Genomic DNA, 22,955 nt, shown 5'->3' on the forward strand with positions numbered 1-22,955 from the left:
GGAAATGCCGCCGTGTAAAGGCATGTTACTCCAGACATCCTAATATGGCTGGCGGTGTCTGATAGACACCGCCAGCCATGTTAGTGCTTTTCCACCGCGGACGGGAGGCGACCGCGGTGGAAAAGCTGCGGACTGAAAAACGATCCCCCAGCCATCCTAATCTGGCGGGGGGTCTTTTTCAGTCCGCTGCGGTTTTCCCGCATCCTCCGGGCCGGCGGAAGCCACCGCCGGCCCGGAGGATGCGGGAAAACCGCCATCATAATCAGCCCCTAGGTTGGGAAGTATCGCCGGAGGAGACAAACGGTCCCCCAGCATTCCCACGTGTAACAGGATCCCTGTACCTGCATAACCGTAAAGATAAAATGATGGGTTGATGCTCAGAGCGGAGGTAATCACATCCCCTGTCCCTACTGGAGCTAAGGGTAAAGGGTGATGAATGCCTGGTGTGATTTGTGGAGGGCCGGGCAGTGAGGGAAGTTGTTTTAAAGCTTTATAATCCCTAACATGAGGGGGACATCCTGGTGGTGTCTGGTTCTTTCCCAAAAGGTCCAATCAGGATAAAGCATTCCTCTTGATATCTTTTAATTGCTTTGTGAGTGAACTAAATGTGACCCTAACTGAATAAGAGAGGAACTGTACCAGAACAGTCAGGGATGCATAATCTATGGGTGGATGGTTAGCCAGTGTATTAGTAGGCATTTTATTCAAGGGTAGATTTTGGGATGGATGTTTTCCTAGTACATTTCCCTCCTCCACCAGCTCCCCCAGACACAGAGGGGATCTGATTTGCAGCAGTAAATGGGGTTTAAAAGTGTTTTCTCCGGGGTTGAATGTCTGGTAGGGATATAAGGGGGGACTTTGGGATCCACTTCTCTGACTTCTTGTCTTCCCACTGCCCATGTTCTAGTAAACTATCAGGAGTGGGAGTGGGGGTTGCACCTTATTCAGTTGGAATTGAGCCACAGATGTTAATGGTGCAATTAGTTAGAGACTCCTCCACACTCATAATCTGTTTTTCCAACACTCACATTGTGCCTGTAATATAATTCGGAATGGAGGGAGAGGGACTGGTATTATGCGGCAATTTAGCCACCCCCTTCCGGGGTGTTTCATTTCTACCATGTCCCTAGTTTATTGAAGGACCAATATGATATAATATTGCGTACACATGGACCATAAAAATACAATAAATGCATTTGCATCAGGAATAAAATCAGGAATTAGCAGCAAGACCTCGTCCATTCTCCAGGTGACAGGATCAAGAATCAAGTGCAATGGATTCTGGGGCTTAGAGTCTCCCAATGGCGGCAGCAGCACAACAGAGTTGCACGCTGCGGTAATCATTGGCACTTTTTAAGCAAAAGAAAGTCTCCTCCCTCCTGGGAATGCAATGGATTCTGTGGCTTAGAGTCCCCCAACAACGGCAACAGCACAATAGCGACCCGCTCAGCCGTAATCGTTAACGCTTTTTAAGTGCAAGGAAGACTCCTCCCTCCTGGGAGTGCAATGGATTCTGGGGCTTAGAGTCCCCCAACAGCGGCAGCAGCACAACAGCATACAGTCTTCCCACACTTCAATCCTCATCTCATGGAGGGAAGGTCCTGATTTACCACTTAAAGAAAAGTGATGCAAACCTGAGCAGAATGCTGTGTTGGGTTTACTTTCCAAAGCAAATTACAGCATGGCTTTTGTACTGGATAGACAGCTTTTCTAATAGACAGATATGACACTGTCTTGTTCTCTCCCTTTCACGCCATGCAGTGCAGCAACTTTGGCTGCAGTGATGCATTGCACACAAATGTTAGTAAAGCTCCCCCACCTCACTAAAATCCTCATTCTGATCATAGGGGGATTTCCATTACTGTGCGTTAAATGGAATACCTTTGTGTAAATGAGCCTGATCACTTTACATGTGACCTGCAAATAGTGCATGCGGTTTTACCACAAGCGAAAATTTTCTGTCACAAAACCGAAACAATTACAACCTTCATGCCCAACAGCATAGCACGTGAAATGACCCCAAGAAGTATCATCCTACAAAATGCATGGTGTAAATGTTTAAATAATGCATGACTTCCCCAAAAATATACAACCTGGACAATGCACAGTATGTTTATCTAAAGAAATATAAACAAGCGTAAGCATGAAATGAAACAAAAGAAAAGAAAAACATTGAAGTAAAACATTAACCCATAACAGTGAGGCAAAATGACAAAATTCAAAACCTCACAAACACAATACAAACAACCTGCACACAAGTGACACCACAAACTTGCCTAACCATTAATAACCTGGTGGATGCCATGGAGTATTTTCCGGCACTTTGCCAGATTTTCATTTCCATACCACGGGGCATATTATCAAGGACAGGCGATACATTATCGCCGCTTTTATAGGCAGGAAACTGCCGATAAAGCGGCGATAATGGCCTTGATAATATGCTCTATGAATTCCAATCGAAGCCCTTGTTAGATGTGTACACATCTAACATAGGCTTCGATTGGAATTCATAGAGCATATTATCAAGGCCATTATTGCCGCTTTATCGGCAGTTTCCTGCTGATAAAAGCGGCGATAATGTATCGCCTGTCCTTGATAATATGCCCACAGGTTCCTTGCTGGTGGGGGATTAAGAGGCTGCAGAGCGTCACAGGGCAGTACAAATCTGTAGATGAAGGCGATGGCCCATGACTGTCAGAACAAAGCTCCATCCATTATATATGAGAGAGTGGCAGATACTGACAATGTATCATCTCAATATGCGGATGAAACAGCACATCTTGTCTGTCATTGGTTATGTGCTACTGCCCAACAAAAGGATACAGATTGCCACCATTCCTAAAATTACTATATGGTCTGAGCTGAGGGGGGGACCCTCGATAGTCACACATTCCCAAGAGGTATTCTGAATTGGAAAACCTAAAGGCCCTCCGTCAACTGCTGGGGCCCTTAGGTGTTCCAATTTGACACATCTCCTAACAACTGTGTAACTACAGAGGGCCTTTAGGTGCAGAATTGTGTAAGTTAAATCACCCTAAACTGATAGCCCTATAAAGTAAAGTAAACAAAGATGCTGAGGATTTTAACGAGGACAGAATTCTGCTGAACTCACTTTTGTGTTCCAGCTACAGATAAATCTCATTGAGCAATGTAAACACCAAGATCTTGCCTGAAGTACTGGGGCCTTGTTTTCAAGGAATTAACGCAGCACGGTGCCGCAAGCCATTAATTGTTCTGGGCTGCATTAATTCTGAAGCAAAGGAATGTGTCATATCTATAACAACATGACAGACCCCATTGCTTTCCCCTGCACTGGCACACAATTAGTTGCTTTGCGCCAATGCAGGCACCCTTCCTGCACAAAAACAATCACAAGAGGTGATTTCCTCTTCCTATGTGTGCTGCAGAATGGAACACACATAGAAAGAGGAAAAAAATGAGGAGAAATAAAAACATTTCTACTCGTTGGGATCTCCCTTTGCCTCCCCTGGGGAGTCATAGCATTCTGACGCAGTTCCAGGTTCACAATTTCTCGTAAATCTGAAAATGCGGCAGAAGCCATGGGTGTTGCGTGTGAACACCCCACCATCACTCATGGCATGCTCCTTTCACACAAAGTGTTAACTGTAAAGGGGTCATATTTACAGGGACATGAAAAGCCACACAGAGTGGCTTTATGTTTCCTTGAAAATATGAGGCAGTAGTTTGTGCCGCCAGTGCGCCATAAAAAGTGACGCACCGGCGGCGCAAGGGGCTTGTAAAGAAGCCCCTGGTGTATAGGTTCTGCTGGGTAATCCGAATTGTCACACCACGGTCACAGTAGGATATTGTTTGTTAGATCTGGCAGCCTTAGGGTGGTCTTCCGATAATCTTTTTGCTTTTTTGTCTTCACATTTTTCTTAATCTTTTTAGTTGGCTTTCGGACTCTGAGCACTTTACCACTGCTAATCACTGCTAAAGTGCATGTGCTTTTTCCCTAAACATGTGTGTAATTGGTGTGTACCTGATTGACCTATCTATTTCATTTACTTCTAAGTCCCTTGTAAGGTGGTATACCATATACCCAGGGGCTGTAAGTTAAATAGGCTGATTGTGCCACCCACAGAAGTAGTCTTTCAAACCTGTCTCAGCCCTGCCACTGCAATGCCTGTGTGTGCAGTTACTGTCACTTCAACTTGCATTTAAAACAACAGGCTAATCCTTTAACTCCACTTTTCTTACAAATAAGTCACCTGTAAGAGAGCCCTAAGGGCAGTGTGCTATGTACATAAAAGGTAGGACTATTCTTCTTGTGTTTTGCATGTCCTGGTAGTGACAAACAGCCTATTTCATTTTTCACTACTGTGAGGCCTACTCCTCTCACAGGTTAGTATTGGGAATTACTTAATACACTTTTAAGCTGTAATTTCTGATCATGGAAGAGTAGCTTTTTCATGTTCCATATGTTTGGAATGGTATTAATAAATCCTACTTACTGGTGAAGTTAGATTTAACATTACTATTTTAGAAATGCCGTTTTTAAGAAAGTGGACATTTCTCTCCACCTACAGTTCTGGGTGCCTGGCAGCCTGTCTCCAATACACATCTGGGGAGGGTGACAGTTACACTTTGTGCATTCCTTCTAGATAGTCACCACACAGGAAGTATAGGTATGACTGAGTACCCATCTACATACATTAGCACTATGGTGGCCTTTCAGGGGCAGGATGGAAGGGAGAGGCTAACACTTCACTTGAACAGATAATGTCCTATCCCCACACAAATGGCACATTTACCCCCATAGATAGCCTGGCTGACAGGACATGGCTGAAAGGGGGGCTCTGAAATTCAGAGAGCTACTTTGAAGTCACCCTCCACATCAAAGGCTATTTTTGATATAATTAGTGGGTCTCTGGCCCCCTAAGATCAGACACTTCTGGGCCTTGAACTTAACCTCTGTCAGAAGGATTGCCGTACTGCTTAAAGACTCATCTTTGGAATGCAGATTTTGAAGGGCTGCTTTTCTCTTGAATTACCCTGCTGCCTGCCAAGTGATCTCTAAGGGCTCGTTGGCTTGCCTCCTGTTGCTTCAGACGCAAGGATATCAAAGTCTCTACACCTGCTCCTGTGCCTGGCTCACTGGAAGTGGCCCAGAAACTTGCAACAAAGGTTTCAAATCATCTCTTGCCTGTGTGTAACAGAACCAATGCATTGACCAGTTGCTGGAGTAAAATCAGCACATTTCATAGGAACCTGCATTTTGCCTCCAGAGATCGATGCATCGGTCAGCGTATCACTGCAACTGCAGTTGGGTTAGATCGATGAATCCCCTCGGCTGCATTTCAGAATCTGGCGCATCGCTTGACGCCTCTTGACTCTGGCACCCATCTTGGCAACTGACGCATTGCCTTCACTGTGAGAAGATGGATGCGTCTTGTTGTCGGCGATCAGGAAAGGTTTTGTGTTCACCAGGGGATGCATGGTACTGTAGCTGGCCAGCGTACTATCACAGTCGGCCCGAACTTTGACTTTGCCCCGGTCCAGCGGGTCCTAAAGTAACCTTTTTAGCACTACTTGCTTCTAAGGGCTTTAGGAGATTTATTCTTTTAAAAGTAAAACTCTCAACTTCTATAGATTAGAGTTTTGACGTTTTGGTATTGTTTTGTTCATATCTGTAGCATTTCATTCTGCTGCATCCCCTGCCAGATTGTATGCATGGATGATTACTCAAACAGGAGGTCATGATTACTACAGCAGTCCTCTGTGAGTATTTTCAATTCTTTTTCAGAAAACTTCAGTTTTATCTTTCTTTCCTCTGCCTTCTTTTCTGGGTCTTGGCTGACCATGGTTATTGTTGGTAGTTGTTCCTTGGAGGTCGTCACCATTTCCAAACACAGCAGTTTTCTACCTCCACCGTGGCTGCTTTCCAGGCTTGACATTAACACCACTTCCTGAATGTGGGGTCATCATCCTGAACCAGGAAGTCATTTTCCACATTTGTGACTGTGTTTGCTACGTGCGACTGCGTATGCAATTTTAGAATCACTAAATGAATTTCCCATAATAAGGAAGCAATTCATTTGTGAGTCGCTATTCTTTTCAGTGCAACATATGTACATTCTGATAAGCAATTGCCTAATTAAGATATGCAAAAATCGCAATTAAGTAATCCTTAATCAGAACCTTTGTACATCTAGCCACTAAAGTGGAGTTACATAAAAGTCATTTCATTGTATGCTTTGTGGTTTCTAGCCCCGATTAAGTCAATTATGACGAAACACGTGTTGGCTGGAACGACCGAAAAATAAAGAAATACCTACAACTTAACAAAGATTATGAACAAAAAAAAGATTATGTTTTCTCTTTGATGATTGAAGAGGAGTGCTCAAGGGACCAAGGTTGAACAAATACAAACTTTTCCCCGGGTCAACAGGTGCCAACCGCTTCTAAACTAGAAACACACCTTTCAAATTAGTCCCAAAAAACCACAATCATCCTGGAGTACTGATTAACAACAAAGTGTAAAATATAATAATTGACAACATTCACCCTCTACTAGTCTCCTACAAGCGCAAACCTTTTTCATTTGTCTGTACTGAACATCTTCCTATGGAGTAGGGAACAAGCTGGGAAGATGGCAACCACCCCGCAATTCAGATTATCTTTACCCTACTTTCTCTACATATCCCGAATCACCTTTTGAGGGAAATAGATAAAATGATAAAAATGTAAATATGGACTGGCTCAAAGCCCAAAGTCTGAGCAAATAAATAACATGCTACAATGACTTAATGAAGACTCCACTCCCAAACACAGAGTTCCACTTGACTTATTTTATTCTTTATTTGGCACATAATACGCACAAATAGGAAGAGGGTGCGGCATCTGAATGCTATCCTCTCACAAAATGCCAGATTGCCAGTGGGTCACAACCATGCTACTGGTAAGACTGGCCTAATAGGGGGATACACTTTACAAGTGAGATTACCGCTACAGGAAGGAAGACTAACAAGGAACAGAATTCTCCCTGTCTTCTTCCAAATCCTGTCTAGCATGCACCTTGGGTTTAAGAATATGCCTCTATAGGAGACCCAATGTCTAATTTATCTCAGAACCTGGTGCAATTCAGAGGAGTTGTGCCAGCTACATTTGGCTGAATGTTGCAGGTTGTCTTCGACATACCCATAGGAGAATTTCTGATCAGGAACTGAAAAGATACACTTAACAACATCACCATAGAGGAAAGATCATCCAATTTGTGACTTCATCATTCGAAAAACCTACAATAATTAATGGTGAAGTTTCGATTTTTTTAAAGTACTCCATGACTGTCACTGGTTCCTGGAGAAACTTTACAAGTATAATGTAATGTAAGGCCAGACTTTAGATGCTGGAAATGTCCACCCGATATCTGTGATATTCTACACCACCTGTGGGCCTATGATCATCTGTCGTGGTCTTGTCACAAGAAGATGATTATATATTGTTGCCATGCTGCTTTAAAATTACTATCTCTGCATCTATGGCATTTCTTCATGACACGATAGATGAGCTGCACCGCACATCATTAAACACAGACTAGCGAAGATGATGGGCCTTGTCATTAGGACTAGCCAAGCTTTGTTCTATATGAATATGGAAGACTAAAACTGTACTCAACCATAAATAACTGGTTCAGAGAAATATTGTCTCTGGCCTCACATGAAAGACTGATATACACAGGCTGAATGAACAACTCCCAGTCTCTGACTTAAAGTTGGGCCACTGTCTGCAAGATGTGGGAGACATTTATGAAATTTGTTGGGAGTACAAAAATACAGAATATCCTAGAACTCTTTAATACCAAATAGGTATAATGTTTAAATCTGCTGCAACAGTGACAGGGTGGATTATCCTTTTTAAACAATAACCTAGTCTGGCCACATACTCTGCCTCATTAGAGGTGTTTACTCACTGCTATGCAAGAGAGGGCACTTAAGACTGAGAAATTATCTATTTGCCTAATACAGCTTTACAAACTATCTATAAAGCAACTTGTATGTTAGTGTTTGAAAACTACATTGGTATAGTAGAAATATGTCACATGTGCCATCCACCCCATTAACACTGTCTCAATATTTCATCCCCTACTTACTTTCCCACACCTTTTTCTTAGTTGTTCCCTGTAATCATACTGCAGCAGAACTAAGCTATTAATATAGCATTGTGGAATCGTATATATACTCATTGTCCACACAATGCTTTTGTCTGACACATGGACACTATTACCATGGTGTCATTAGATTGCATTATTGTACTTCACTATATTTCACACAAGTAACATGCTAAGTGTTTGTGTAGTATTTGATAAATCCAATAAAATTAGTACAAAAGGGAGTTTTAGCCCTACTACCAATTAGAGCGAAGGGTACAATGGTAAATCATTGAGAGATTCTCACATTTGATGTCAGAGAAGACAGTAGGGATAGACAGAATGAGAGATCATTCAATTCATAAAGATACCATTTGAGCAGCGGATGGTGCCTTGAATCCCTATTAATTTGAGTCTCCAGAAAAAAGCAGGATGAAGAACTAGGTCAAAGGTGGCCGATACATCCAAAAATAGGGGTGTCACTAATGTATTACATGCTACTGAAGATTACCCCTAACTGCAATTAGTGCAGACTCAATGCTCCTAAGAGGATGAAATTCAGTATTTGTGTCATAGAGAAGATCCTTCTCTACTATGTAAGCTGTAGTTGTGCACGGGAAGCACTTAAAAGAAACCTGCCAGGAGAGGTCATTCCAGATTGGGTGATAGTGAGATAAGAGCTTTTTCACAGCTTTTTGTGATTTGTCACTGTAGGAAAGTGCCCTTATCAACATAGTCACCCCCACTTTTTGCCTTGTTTTTGATGTGATTTTGACTAGAAATGCACTGGGTACTGCTAATCCGGCCCCGGTGCCTGATCTCTTTCCCAAAACTGAACAATTGTTCCTCGCAATTGGCAATGCTTTTAGTGCTCTAAAATTCTCACGTAAATGGTACCCCTGGTACCTATGGCCTGAGGTACTAAAAGGGGTCCCTAAGGGCGGCATCCTGAATCGTGCCACCATATGGGCCCTCGCACAGAGCTCATGCAAACTGCCTCTGTAGGCTGCGTGTCTTTGTTCAGACAAAAGTGAAAACATGACATGGCATACAGCCTGTGTGCCATGCATTCTGACACTGCATGCAGTATAGGTAAGTCACCCCTACAGCAGGCCCTACAGCCCTAAGTCTGAAAGCACTATACTACATGTGAGGGCATAACCGCACACGCAGGTATTTCCCTGTGCTGGTAAATTCCATTGCTGCCAGTACAAGCGAACAGGGAAGACATTTTACAAGCATGTGCTGGACACTAGTAGAATCGAGGATCCCAGCTAAATGATGGATTCCCTGAAAAAAGGGATGCTTGGTAGAAAACATCTCGGATTCATAAATCTGTGCTGATGCCAGTGTTGGATTGAGTAACACATGCACACGGAGGGCACCTGAGAGGTGCCCCCTGACAACTTACAAGCCACTGGTGTGATGACTGACTGGTTTTGACCAGCTTGCCACCAGAGCTGAGTTTCTGACCCCCAAGGGTGGGGTCTTTTGCTCTTCGGGACCAATAAACCAATCATGCTCGTGCAGTGGTTGCCTTGCACCCTCGTCCACAGGATAACATGGGGATTAGCATTTAAAGGCAGGGGAGCTTCGAAGAGGGTCACCACCTTTGGTATGTGAAATTGACTTCTCTCACAGAACAGGAACCCAAACCCCTTTGTCCAGAGCACTTTTGCACCTAGACAGGCTGAACGTTAGGTAGTCAAGACAGGCGGATTCACCCTCCGGCAAGCACCACCCCTGAACTGGGCTGCTTGAATTGGATGCGACCTTTCCGATATGACCACTGGGTGATGGCAAATTGAGGATCTCTGGGACATGGTTGTGCCCACTTACCCCAGAATGTGTTCGTATAAGGAGCATAGTGACCCCTAGGGGTACGTAGCCCATTGGCTACTACCCTGCACTCCCCTAACTCCCTAAATTCAGTATTTAGGGAAGCCCTGGCACCAGGAAATCAGAACCAGCCTAAAAGGACAGAAGAGCGATGAAAACAAGAGCTGCAGAAGAAGTGACTGACTGGGCACCAGCCTGCCGGCCTGTTTGCCTATTCCTGATAATTTCACCAAAGTCATCTCACCCTGCGAGCTGTTAATCATCCAAAGCCTGGGGTGACTGTCAACACACCTCCAAAGGCTCAGGAACTCCTGTGGAGCAGCAGAGATGCTTCCCTAGATCCTACAGGCACCCCAAGAAGCCTGTGAGGGCTCTGGACCGCAAAAACCTGACACTGCAAAACACCACTGCACTTGTGCTTCCTAGCCCAAGCTGAAGTAGTCCAATGTTGCTCATGTGATCCCCGGCCCTCCAAAGACAAAACCCACCTTGGATTTGCCCACTGTGGACTTTCCCTCACCGCCTGCAGCCTCTGCTTGCAGGCCCCCTCCACCGCGAGTGCTCCCGGTGATGAAAATCCAATACCTAAAGACACCTCTGCACCCGTTACCATTGGCACCTGGAGAAGAGGACCAAAGGTGTACCCACATCCCTGAGCATTGCAAGAGCTGAGCCCCTATGTTGGTTCAGCCCAACTGGTCCCCCAGTCCGAGCCTGCTACCTCTTTAAAATGCTGGGTCCCTGGCTGAGGAAGAAACCTCTCTTGGAGAAAGGGCAGAGGATACTGTGCAGTGGCAGCCACCACAAACAAAGGGTGGCTGGCCAGGGGGAGTGAACACGGGAGGGGAGCACGCGGGATGTTGGTAATGAAATACATTTAAAACATAACTTAACTGAAGCAGCTGTCTGCCTCCTGCATCGTGCCTCCTGTCCTGTTGCTGGTCCCAGCAACACCTGGGACATACTCCCATCCAATCTCGTGCTGCTAGGGCAGCACGGTGATTGGCCTGAGTGGGCTTAAAAGAAACTCTGCTCAGGACAAGGAGTCTGTCGGGGTTTCTCCATCCCAGCTGTTAAATGCGCCAGGCTGGGGAAACCTAAGTGCACTTGTGTGTTTGGACAGCCTGAGAAGGCCGGCCAAACACATAGGCACACCTAGGGAGTGCACATTGCACTCCTCTTCCCATGCCCCGCCCTCCCTGTACAAGCAGGCTCAGAGCCAGCAAATAAAAAATGAAACGATGCTAGAACATTGTTTTATTTGTAATTTGCTGGCTTTGAGTCAGGCAGTGGGGCAACACTCCTCCCCATTGCGGAGGAGCCGCTGCTGAGGTGGATGACGTTGACAACTACTCCAACAGCAATCCTACCGAAAGCAACACTGGGATTACTGACAGTACCTCAGGAGAAATACACAGTGAAGATGCAGATCTTCAAAAGCAGGCCAAGAGGATTGCCTTAGAGGCTAAACCCCTAGCTACAGAGAAAGAAAGAGCTGAGATGGGCCTAGGACCTATCTCTGGTGGCAGCAAAGCATTTAATTGGGAGAAAGATAAGGCTTTGGAGCCTACAATCCCCAAAAGGATTGTCCCCAAATTCACAGAAGGTGATGATATCATCAAATGGTTTATGGTCTATGAGAGGGTTTGCAAAATAAGGCAACTCAGCCAAAATTATTGGGGCTCTCTCCTCTGGGAGCTGTTCTCATGACAGTGCAAGGATAGGCTCCTGACACTTGATGAGGCAGATGCTGAGTCTTATGATCTCATGAAGCATACTCTGATTGAGGGTTCTGGAATCACCAGTGAGGAGTACAAGATCAGGTTCTGGGTGACTAGAAAAATCGAGTCAAACCTGGGTGGATTTTGTAGACTTTTCAGTGAAAACACTAGGTGACAGGTTGAAAGGTAACAATGTGCACGAATATGATGGGCTTTATAATCTTATTATGAAAGAGTGCCTGTTGAGTAACAGTGTTGCTGAGAAATACATAAGTACCTGGCAGACCTAGGTACATTTTCTCCTCAAGAGATAGGGAAGAAGGCAGGCCACTGGGTCAAGACAAGGGTAACCAAGACAACCCATGGTGGGGTGACCAAAAGATGGAAGTCACTAAGCCTCACCAAAGGAAAGATGGTGACCAATACAAAGACAGAAACAGAGTCTTCTCAAGGCCCCCAAAAGCTGTTCTGGAGGGTGGACCCGAGCCAAAATACAGTCTAGGGGTGGGTGCAGGGTAAGAAGTGGGAGCCCATATGGCTTGGTGCTTTAACTGCAAGGCCAACAGGCACCAAACATAAGACTCTAGCTGTCCCAATACAAAGAGTCCCCCTTGTGCACCTGCAGTGAATGCAGTGCTAAGTGTGGGAGAGGTGTGGCGCCGCGGCCAGGGCGACTGACGCTGGAATCTGGGGATCAGGGTTCGATCCCCGGCTCCGGCGGCAGGTTAGCCCAGCACCATGCGACTCTGGGCAATAGCTTGCTTAATCTTCCCGACGGCCCCCTAGCGCCTAGAGACCCTAACGGGTGATTGTGCGCTATACAAATGTGGATTATTATTATTATTAAGTCTTTAAATGGGATCCCAAGTGAGCCCTGACCGTGGCAAATAGCTCACCAAAGCATCATTAGTCTCTGAGGGTGGGGTGGATGTAGCTGCCCTGGCTGTCTGGGCCATCAGCATGGAAAAATAGAGACACCAGCCTGCCTCCTATAAATGGGATCAGAAATGTAGCACTGAGGAAATACAGGTGCAAGTGTCACTATGGGAAGATCACATTTTCAAAGAGAATTCCCTCCAGAATATGGTGTACCACCACATCACATTCCCATGCACTCTCAGTGAGTGACATAAAGGGAACATTTTCCTAAATGTGAAATTGACAGAAGGCTGTGTGCACATTCAGTCGAGTAAGTATACACAAACTACAGCGTATCCTCAATGTCCATCTAGTGTTTGGTGTTGATCACTGCTTTGCCATTGCTGTGCAAAGTTGCAGAGATACTCATAGCGATCTCACAAAAGAGTTGTGTTTCGGACAATATATAGACATTTGCCCTCTCAGGACTTGGCTCAATGTGGAGTATGACACACTGGCAGTTTAGGCAACACTGATAACTGACAAGAGTCAATCAAACTTTTAAAAAAGATTATTGACCTTTCATGCAACAAAACTACTCAACAACTTCATATTTCTCTGTTGCATAAGTGGCTTGGGAACTTTGTGCCAACTATTCACCTTTCAACATTGCACAACAGAAAAATCATTCATGAATGCTGGTATCAGTATGCTTGTCTTCAGGTAATCGCTTGGAGTCAAACATAAACTTGAGAGGAAGGACACTGATGGAAACATTTTAATAGTAGAAAAATCATGTTTGCCTGTGTGGTGCCAGGTGTTGCATGTGGATAAATTAAGCAGTGACAACATGTATCCCCAGGATGGCACTAGGTTCTTGAGCTTTGCAGCATACAGGCACATTTTCTTTACCTTATGGACTAATTGACAAAATCCATTTGGTGATAATAAACACATAAAGATAGAGCTACTGATACCATACCAAATTGTGCTGGTGTCTGATTGTAGAATATAGTTCTGAAGAATACGCTCTTAGCTCTTGATCCTGTCATTGAGTGCAAGACTCCATTGTCATGTGCCTCAGCCTGAAGAAAATTTCGGTGAGACGGCTACTTACTCATACTCAGACATGTGACACCAGTGGCCAACAAAGAGCAAAGGGTGAGTGTATGCAGCAGAAGGCAGAAGAGAGGAGGCCAACGGGCATGAAACCGACCCCCATACCAACACCCCCACCCACCTCCCCCAAGTTCATCACACCCCATGCCCTCCGAGACTTTTTAACTCTCCCCAAGGACTGATGCAACAACAGGCGAGCCGCTACAACACTATGGCAGCTTCACAGCAAGTACAATAAACAAAGCACTTACCTAATATAAATAGGCTTTTGACCTCTTCTACATGGGAAACAACCTTTACAACGCAGTTATTAAATCGCACTACTTTTACATAGCAGTCATTACATCGCAACATCCTTTACATCACATGTCATTACAACGCAGCCATTACATTGCATGTCACTACAAGGCATGTCATTACAATGCATGTCACTACAACGCAGGCATTACATCGCAAGTCATTATTACGCATACCATTACAATGCATAGTACCCTTACACGGGTAAACATCCTTTACAACGAAACTTTTACAACGCAGTGCTATTACAACGCAGGTTTTACAACGAAAACCATTACAACGCATTGCACTGGGGGCCGCTCTAGGATAGGGAATAGATTTAATTTACTATCCAACACCTTCCCTACTATCCACGGGGACTGGAGTTGGAATAGTAAATTAAACTATTAACTATCCAGCACCCCAAAGCACTATGCGTTGTAACAGCATGCATTGTAAAAACTGCGTTGTGACAGCATGCGTGGTAAAAGCATGCGTTGTAATGTCATACATTCCTTACACGATCCAACACTTACCCTACTGTTGCACTCACTGGAGTTAGAATAGTAATTTTTACCCCTACACTAGCCAACACTTACCCTACTGTTGCACTCATTGGAGTTACAATAGTAATTATTACCCCTATACTATACAACACTTACCTTAAATGCAATGTATTGGTATGCATTGTAATGGTATGTGTTGTAAAGGTATAATACTTTGCAATGAAATGCGTTGTAAAGGTAGTTTCTGAAAATGTGATATAATGGCATGCTATGTAAAAGTAAAAGGTTGTAAAGGATGTTGCAATGTAAAAACTGCATTGTAAAGGCAGGCATTGTAAATGTATGCTTTGTAACATCATACATTCGTTCTACATTCAGTAAAAATCGAATTCAGGTAGAAGTCAATGATTTTAACAGAAACAGTGTCCAGTTGGCTGCGATAGATGATCATGTTGGATAAAATGATTAAACAGATTAATTTGTAACACGAGTATCAGTATAACCTTGCCATAAATACAAATAAAAAACATTACTTACATAAGTACCCAAAGTCACATTCCAGGCATTGAATTCATTCAACTCAAACTTACTAATTTATTAGTGTATAAACTCTAAAAAGGATATAAAATAAAGGTCGCAGACAGTGTGTCAAAATGGATGATCAACACCAGTGACAAAATACACTATCACAAGACAAGAACCCCAAGACACACTACAATTACAATGTAAACTTACAAAGCACATGCACAAATAAATATAATATTGACACATCGACAAGCCTTAAGGAAAATAAACATGGTGGCTAAGGTACTTCAACAACAACAACAAAGTAAAAATCAAATGACTAAAAAGTGACAAAACAAAACAAATCCATACAGTTTTACAGGAACCACTTGAAACAGTGCTGTTACTGAAATGGAGGTAGACGAGCCATCTAGTTAACAGGGAGAGCCGAGCTAGAGCAGAGTCAAAAGTCTGGCTTGGCTCTTAGAGCCTGTGAACAAGCTGAGCCCTGAAAATGTTTGCTATGTAAATCCTACAACAAATATTTTTAAAAGTGCATTTCTTATACATGTGGAAGCTTTGACATTAAGATTATAGCACTGTACTGAGAAGTACTTATTAAAAGTGATAGTTTCTAAATATGACGCATTAGTGAACTAAGAGTCAAGACAAGTGTAATGTAAACCCTGAATGTGGGCCAGATCCTTATAGAGCAAGATTATAGTCCATCAAATCAAACACAATAGTTTTTTGTACAACTGGTATTCTGAACTCACATATTTGAAAGTTTTCATGTGAGATAATGATGACAACAACGTTTTGGTAAAGTAAACTATTTGCCCAAGACGTCTCAATTGAAGCAGGAAGTCTAAGGACTTAAGTTAAACCAGGGCAAAAGTCTAGCTTTACTACTTGTAAATGCCCTTTGTGAATAACGAAAGTCAAAAAGTCAGGCTTTTGTCTCAGTTTACCTTTGTGAATTGTGCCCTATATTCATGGTGACAGGAAAGCCAGGGGTCCACAATGCTATTGTGTGAAGCTAAGCCACCAATTGGGGAAATGAGAAAACTCCATCCTTGCCCAATGGAGCTGGGAAGAACACTACAAAAGCCATGAAGATCAAAACCCCTGAAAGCATTGAAATTAAATATGTCAATTATGGCACCAAACCCCCTAACTCAAGCATGACAAAATTGGAAAGAAATATGATGAATTGCATTACATGGAACACAAAGGTATTAATTACAAAATGAAGAGGCAAAAAGTCCTCTTCCACTGCCGCAGACCGAAAGCACACATCTCTTAAGCGTTAGAGATGCACCTGGATAAAAAATAATTCATCAAACTCAGACAAGTGAAGGTGGTACATGTCACATTCTCAAAAGCCAAAAGAAATACAATCAAGGCTAATGGGTGGAAGTTATATTCTAAATCAAGGGTATGAATTATAACTTAAATTATGATCAATCTACAGAGGTCGCAGATTTAGGAAACTAATACAAGATCTCATCAAAAACATCTTGCAGAATTTATGGTGCTCACAGCAACATTTTAATCTACTCAATATCAGACAGAAAGCCTAAATCAAGATGGATAGTGAACTGATTGCAGAAACGTTGGTAATTATATTCCTGTAATTAAAAAAGAAATTATCAGTTCTGCTATCATTGCAGAGGTTGGATCTATTGTGCTCTCTGACCAAGAACTCCAAAACAAAGAATTCAGAGAGGAGTTGTTTGAACATAATGACTCCCCCGAGTTCTCTCCCACAAACATATTGGAAACCTATACAGCCTTCCTACACTGTGACATCATTCATCTAATTTGGGCTGATAAAAAAGTCTCATACAGAAAATAGGTGCACTCAAAAGGATAATCAACAAGTTGGACAAATGCATATATCCAACATAAAGAACACTGGACCACCTAAGAACTTCTGAATCAAAACAATTATAAATATTCTAGCATAGAGAACATTCCAAATGCCGTACTATGAGCAAGCATATTGGTAAACAAGAAAGGCTTAATGAATTACACTGTTAACAAAGGTGATCAAGTCAGAACTAAGCCTAGAACATTATTAACATATTCCAAGACATTTACAAATACCTATATCTCAGTTTTTCTATTTCACAATGTCTTAATGAAATACCTAGGCAAGGTGTTTCCACAATTATTATCAAGTCAATTAATACAGGCTAAAAGATGTTAGTAAGGACATTCAAGGTCTCACAATAATAATAAAAGCCCCAGACCAAAAAAAGTTACCAATACTTCAACTAGCACATCACAGAAGAACTAACGCCAAGGCTTAGATCTAGGTACAACCACTTCACAAATAATAAGGTAGATGAGGCATCCTTCAATGAGACAGCAATGACTGTTATCCGAAATGAAGAGAAGTATCTATAGCAAACTAAGATTTAAAAGTTGATAACCTTAAACAATAGATGCAAAACATTTGAAATAATATTGAAATTCTGCCTAAACCCCATCACATCACAACACTGCTAATCAATAATATCACCTCAGCTGAGGATGAGCATGACAGACATGGGGCGATTTTACTCTTGAGTGTGACAAGGCATTCAACCAAATTGAATGGAAATACATTTTTTTGTCTCTGAAATGGCATGGTATACCACAAAATTATATTAAAACAGTAAGTCTACTGCACATACAGCCAAAAGCTCATATATTTTTTAAAGAAATAATGTCACTACTCTTCTGACTACAAAGAGTCTGGCAACATTTTGGACACAGAACCTCTACTAGAAATAATAACCAACAAGGATCAAATATATCAGAATGAGTGCAAAGTGGCAACATATGAATTCAATATACTACTTCCCTTCATTAGCCAAATAAAAAGCATTCCAGATCTGCTAAACAGAATTTTGCAAATGGCAATGAATCTGAGGATATACTTAATAAACCAAAACAGAAGTGCTTTCCATAATAAAATTAAGATTGAAATATCATAGATCACTATGCAAATTGAAATGGAATACATTACACGTTAGCTATTTAGGAACTCCATTTGCAAACAAAATATCCACCATCTCTAAACAAATCCAATTTCAAATACTGATTTTTTTGTTAACGGAAACCAATGTGGTTGCCACCGAGCCTTTAATAGTGGAGCAGATTAGAAACAATGGCAAGCATTACGTCAAGGGGGGGGGGGGTGACCAAGCAAGATGATGCTTAGACGCTGTTTTGCATTCTACCTAATCCTAAGGCTGCCTTTGCTGTACTGCATGCCCCCAATGTCGTGGGACTCCCTCGGCACACACCCGAACTGTGGAGGGATGACTCCGGAGCAAAGGCACTCTTGCTGTCAGGATCCATCCGGAGTGTGCAGAGCTAGGACCCTGAGGCGGGGCCATGCTGGTTGGTGGAGGCAAAGCGGATTCCAGTGAGAGAAGCACCCCCGCACCTGAGAGGCTTTCCTCCCAAGGTGAGGACGTGAAGAGGAGTACCGACGTGCCTTGGACGGCTCGAGCCAGACAGTACATTGGCACCTGGGGGCAAAGCTGGGTCTGTGGGCCTGCGGTTGTGGACGCGGCAGAGTGCTCAAGTGGAGCACGAACGAGGGTTGGAGTAGCCAGGCCTCCAGGGACATTCCCCCTGATTTGGAGATGCAACATTAATGACAGGTGACCGTGCTGTATCTGTAAGAGTGGTGCAGCGGCAACTGTGTGTTGTTCTGGTGCTTGAGTTATCAGAGCAGAGGTGTTTAGGTCCATTAGGCGAGCAGTAAGGCCTGCAATTAGGATTTTGGTGGCCTCCAAGGCGCGACAGGCTAGTGCGTCTCCATCTCCTGCCTAAACTGCTATATTAAGGTTAGTGTGCTTCCAAACTTTCCAAGGTACTCATAATATGTAACATCAATAGCATGAGAGAGGTGGACTGATGACCCATGGGGGCTCCTGGTCTTAAATGTTGTGGCAGGTGAGGGCGCCTGAAGCCCCCACAATACTGATTCTGCATGAGGAGGGGTAAGCGGATCCCACCTTGCTGATGGCACAGCCCCCTCTTTTGTGGATATTCATATCTACTGATGTTTTCTGGTGGGAGGTGCACAGTGGAGTGGTGTGGCTCACTGGTTAGAGACGGCAGACCCGGAAACAGAGAACGGCCCAGGACCAGGGTTCAATTCCCGACGTGGCAGGGTCATGGACCAGGGTCAGCGGACTCGATAATTCTCTCCTCGGTGCCTACTCTAACCAGGGATCACACTCAGCAACTCTGGGCATTAAGCTTGCCTCATCTCTACAACGTCCCCCCGGGGATACCTGGTTTCACCTTGGAGATACCCAGAAGGGACCATCTCACAGGGAAAGCCAGGACCGGTTCCCCAGCGGTCTTCAGCGCCGGGACTCTTACGGGCAGCTGTGCGCTTTACAAGTCCCATACATTTACATTTACATTTACTGAGCCCTTTTCCCACTGTGTTGGATGCGAGAGTCCTGCTTACACTTCATTGACCTAAATGGGTGCAGTTGCTCTACAAGGTCCCATTGTGAGGGTCCATATTGGCAGGACCATGTTGTGTTGTTTTTCTCTTCATAGGTGTACCAGGCAAGTTTGCCCGTTATCACCATTGCTATTTGCACTAGCAATGGAGCAGCTGGCATGTAAACTTCATTCGGTTTTGTCCGGGTGGGGCATGATGCTTGGAGAGACAACACATGTGGTCTCTCTGTATGAGGATGATGCCTTGGTATACTTAAGACAGTTGGTGTACTCGATCCCCATCATTTTAGCAACCCTGGCAGAATTTAGAGAGGTTTCTGGGCTTCATGTATATTGTCTCAAGTTCAAATCTTTCCCATTGGGCACTTTGGGGATGAGTCCATCACAGAATCTCCTGATGTTGGGCTCCCATCGGTGGCTGCCAGCATGAGATATATTGGGTTAGGAATAGTGGGGGAGGTGTGGACATTTGAGCCTCTGAACATCAGTAGGGTTCTGGAGGGTCTTTGACATTTGGTGAAATTTTGGAACATTCTCCATTTATCCTTAATGGGTAAGGTGGTGCTCGAGAAAATGATTGTTTTGCTTCGCTGTCTTTACGTTTTTCAGGGAGCCTTATTTGATATCCCCAGAAAATACATTACTGAATTGGATAAAACCATTGTTGGCCTGCTCTGAGCATCCAGTTGGAAAAGGGTCAGCCTGGCTACTTTGAAGCAAACCTGGTGGTGTGGTGGGCTGGCGTTATCCAGCTCAGAGCTTTAATATCTTGCTGTGCAACTCCAACATCTGGTAGGTCACTGGCTAGACAACAGGCAGAATTGGGAAAAGCTATTGTTGCATGGCACTTATGGTGAGATGCCACTGCCCAAACTCCTGATGTTGAGGTCGAGAGCACCCACTACAGTCACATATGTGTTGAGATAGCTGTGTAGGGCATGGGAGGGGTCGGCCAGGCAGGTGTTCCGTCATGCCCCCTTTGCTCTGCACAAATAGCCCAAACTATGGCGACTGATCAATGGAGGGCGGGAGGATGACTTCAAATAAAAGATATATTATGCTGCTGGACACGGTAGAGACATTTAATTTAAGCCACAGACAATTCCATAGATCACAAAGAAAGCTGCCACTGGCCATAGCACATGGCCTACATTCCGGATGTTCCTGAGGTGTCCCAAACATTGGTAACTTTATTCACAATTTATGTGGGCCGCAGATTGATCTCCATTATTTATAGGGCACTTAGGGAAGATATCCCACTGTGAACACTGTTGGTGCAGGACAGGTGACAGGAGGCTCTGGGGGAACAGATTACGAATAAGGATTGGGAAACCATACATGCAGGGGTGCAGAAAGCCTCTGCAAACTCAGGGTTTGAATTGATTCACTATATTGTTATTCATCAGGTTTAGCTTACTCCTGGCACACTACGCACCATTTAACCAGGAAGGGCTCCTATCTGCTCCCAGTATTTAGTTGATGGAGAAGACTTTCTCCATATGATATGGCAGTGCCCCGAGCTGGATACCTACTGGTAGACCATAGTTTATAGGTTGAATGCAGATATGGAGTAGGGAGATCCCAGACAATACCTGTTTGGACAGATACCGACACGCAAGAGGAAGGGCCTGGGTAGGTGGTTTCTATTATTGGTCATAGTCCTTGCTAAATGTAGAGTGGATATTTGTTAGCTGTCCCCTTCCCCTCTGGAGGTACAGAAACTGGGCTAAAGATATGGCTGAATCACTAATGGATGAAGAAACTTGGATGCATAAATGTCAGAAAGACAACAGGCTGGCTGATGACCTACAGGCCAGGGCAGCGATGCTTGCAGAACTGCTCGGCTCCCAGATACCAGGCCCCACCAGGTTCGCAGACCTTTATGCTTCATGTGACCTTTCGGATGCTTCATGCGCAGATACTTCATGGCATTGTGAGGTTGTGGATAGGGTTGCGTTTAGGTGCCATTGTGCATAGTTTATGGGGGATCCAACAGTGTTACATCTGAGATGGACTCGGTGATCTGGTACTATGGACTCAGCATGGTCCTTCTTTGTCCCCTTGCATCTTCTCCAGGATTTGTTTTATGCAACTGTTGCCGCATAGCATGGTGGGAGGGGGTGATTTGAGTTGGTAACACTGTTTCGCAATCTGGTATGCACCATGTTGTTTTAAATGCCAATAAAAATGTATATCCCCAAAAAAATGTATTACATGCCAAATGTTTTAAATCCATCACTGTGACCACACGACACTGGTCTTCTTCATTCTTCAAAGTGCTAAAAGAGATCCTGACAAGATTTCTTTGGAAAAGGAAATAGAGTAACATCCCTTAAAAAACAACAAAAGACCAAAACTGAAGAGGGTGTTAACTTCCCAAATTTTGAAGCATTTCAGGATGCTATAAAACTATTGCACGTATTTCATGGCAGATCAACCCTAGAACTTATACTACAATACCACCACCATTTTCAAATGCCTGTCTGTCTAGACAACAAAAATCATTTCTATCACAGGCAAGGAATAATGGAACTTGATTGTTTTCTGCTCTAACTTTCGCCCACATAACAACGTATGTGTTTTTTCTGAATGTGCAGGCACTGCACACTGCCTATGCATAGCTGCAAAGATGCCTCATGTCATGTATGAAAGGTTCAGGAAATCTTGCAATTTAAGCCTGCAGCATGTTGAATTCTGGTACATTTCGGTTTGAATTCAGCATTGAAAGTCATTTCAGTATTCAAAGTACTGGAAAGGAAGGAATGGAATGGTGGACGGTGTCATAAATGACATGCCATTGTGCCATATATCAGCGAAGGTGAGTGCAAGTGACTCAGGGGCATATTACCAAGCAATAGCGATAATTATCGCTATTGCTTGGTTAGAGACAAAATTTTACCGCAGAGCTGCGGCGATTTTTATCGCAGATAAACCTTGGTATTACCAAGGTTTATCGCAAATGCGATAAAAAACGTCCGCAATGCATGAATATCGCTGAAAAGTCAGCGATATTCATGCTAATGCTCTTAGCCATGTTATCCACCTCCCATTGGATAACATGGCTAAGAACTGCTCAGGGCAGGTGTTAGCTTTTGGAGATATTCGCGCTTAGCGCGAATATCTCCAAAAGTTGGTAATAGGAGATAGCGATGTTAGCGACTGTTTCCAGTCGCTAACATCTTGGCACGCCCACTTTTCATGTCATTAGTGATAAATATCACTGACATGCAAAGTGGGGCCCAAGATGGTCGCTATCTCCTACTAGCTGTCACTAACTGTTGTTAGCGACGGGCTAGGTAATAGGGAGATAATTTTATCTCCGCTTTCTTGACTTTTAAAGCCAAAAAAGCGGAGATAAACCCCCTTGATAATATGCCCCTCAATTATTTAATGGGATAAAATGCCCCCTTACTTTACGTTATAAGGATATTGAAAGTCACCTTGGAATTCTATAACCAATAAAGGGACATGGCCTATATGGTCATGGAACTCCTCAGTGACTTGCAATACCCTTATGATGTACAGAAGGAGGCATTTAATCCC

General features: G+C 43.7%; 1 protein-coding gene across 1 annotated transcript in view; it reads right to left on the reverse strand.

The window, feature by feature from the left end:
• The window catches only part of LOC144773148 (sodium/hydrogen exchanger 4-like), a 527,634-nt gene that overhangs the window by 218,247 nt on the left and 286,432 nt on the right, over nt 1-22,955 (reverse strand). The window lies entirely within an intron of this gene.

Source organism: Lissotriton helveticus, chromosome 8, assembly GCF_964261635.1.
Source record: "Lissotriton helveticus chromosome 8, aLisHel1.1, whole genome shotgun sequence".
In the NCBI taxonomy this organism is placed as follows: Eukaryota; Metazoa; Chordata; class Amphibia; order Caudata; family Salamandridae; genus Lissotriton; species Lissotriton helveticus.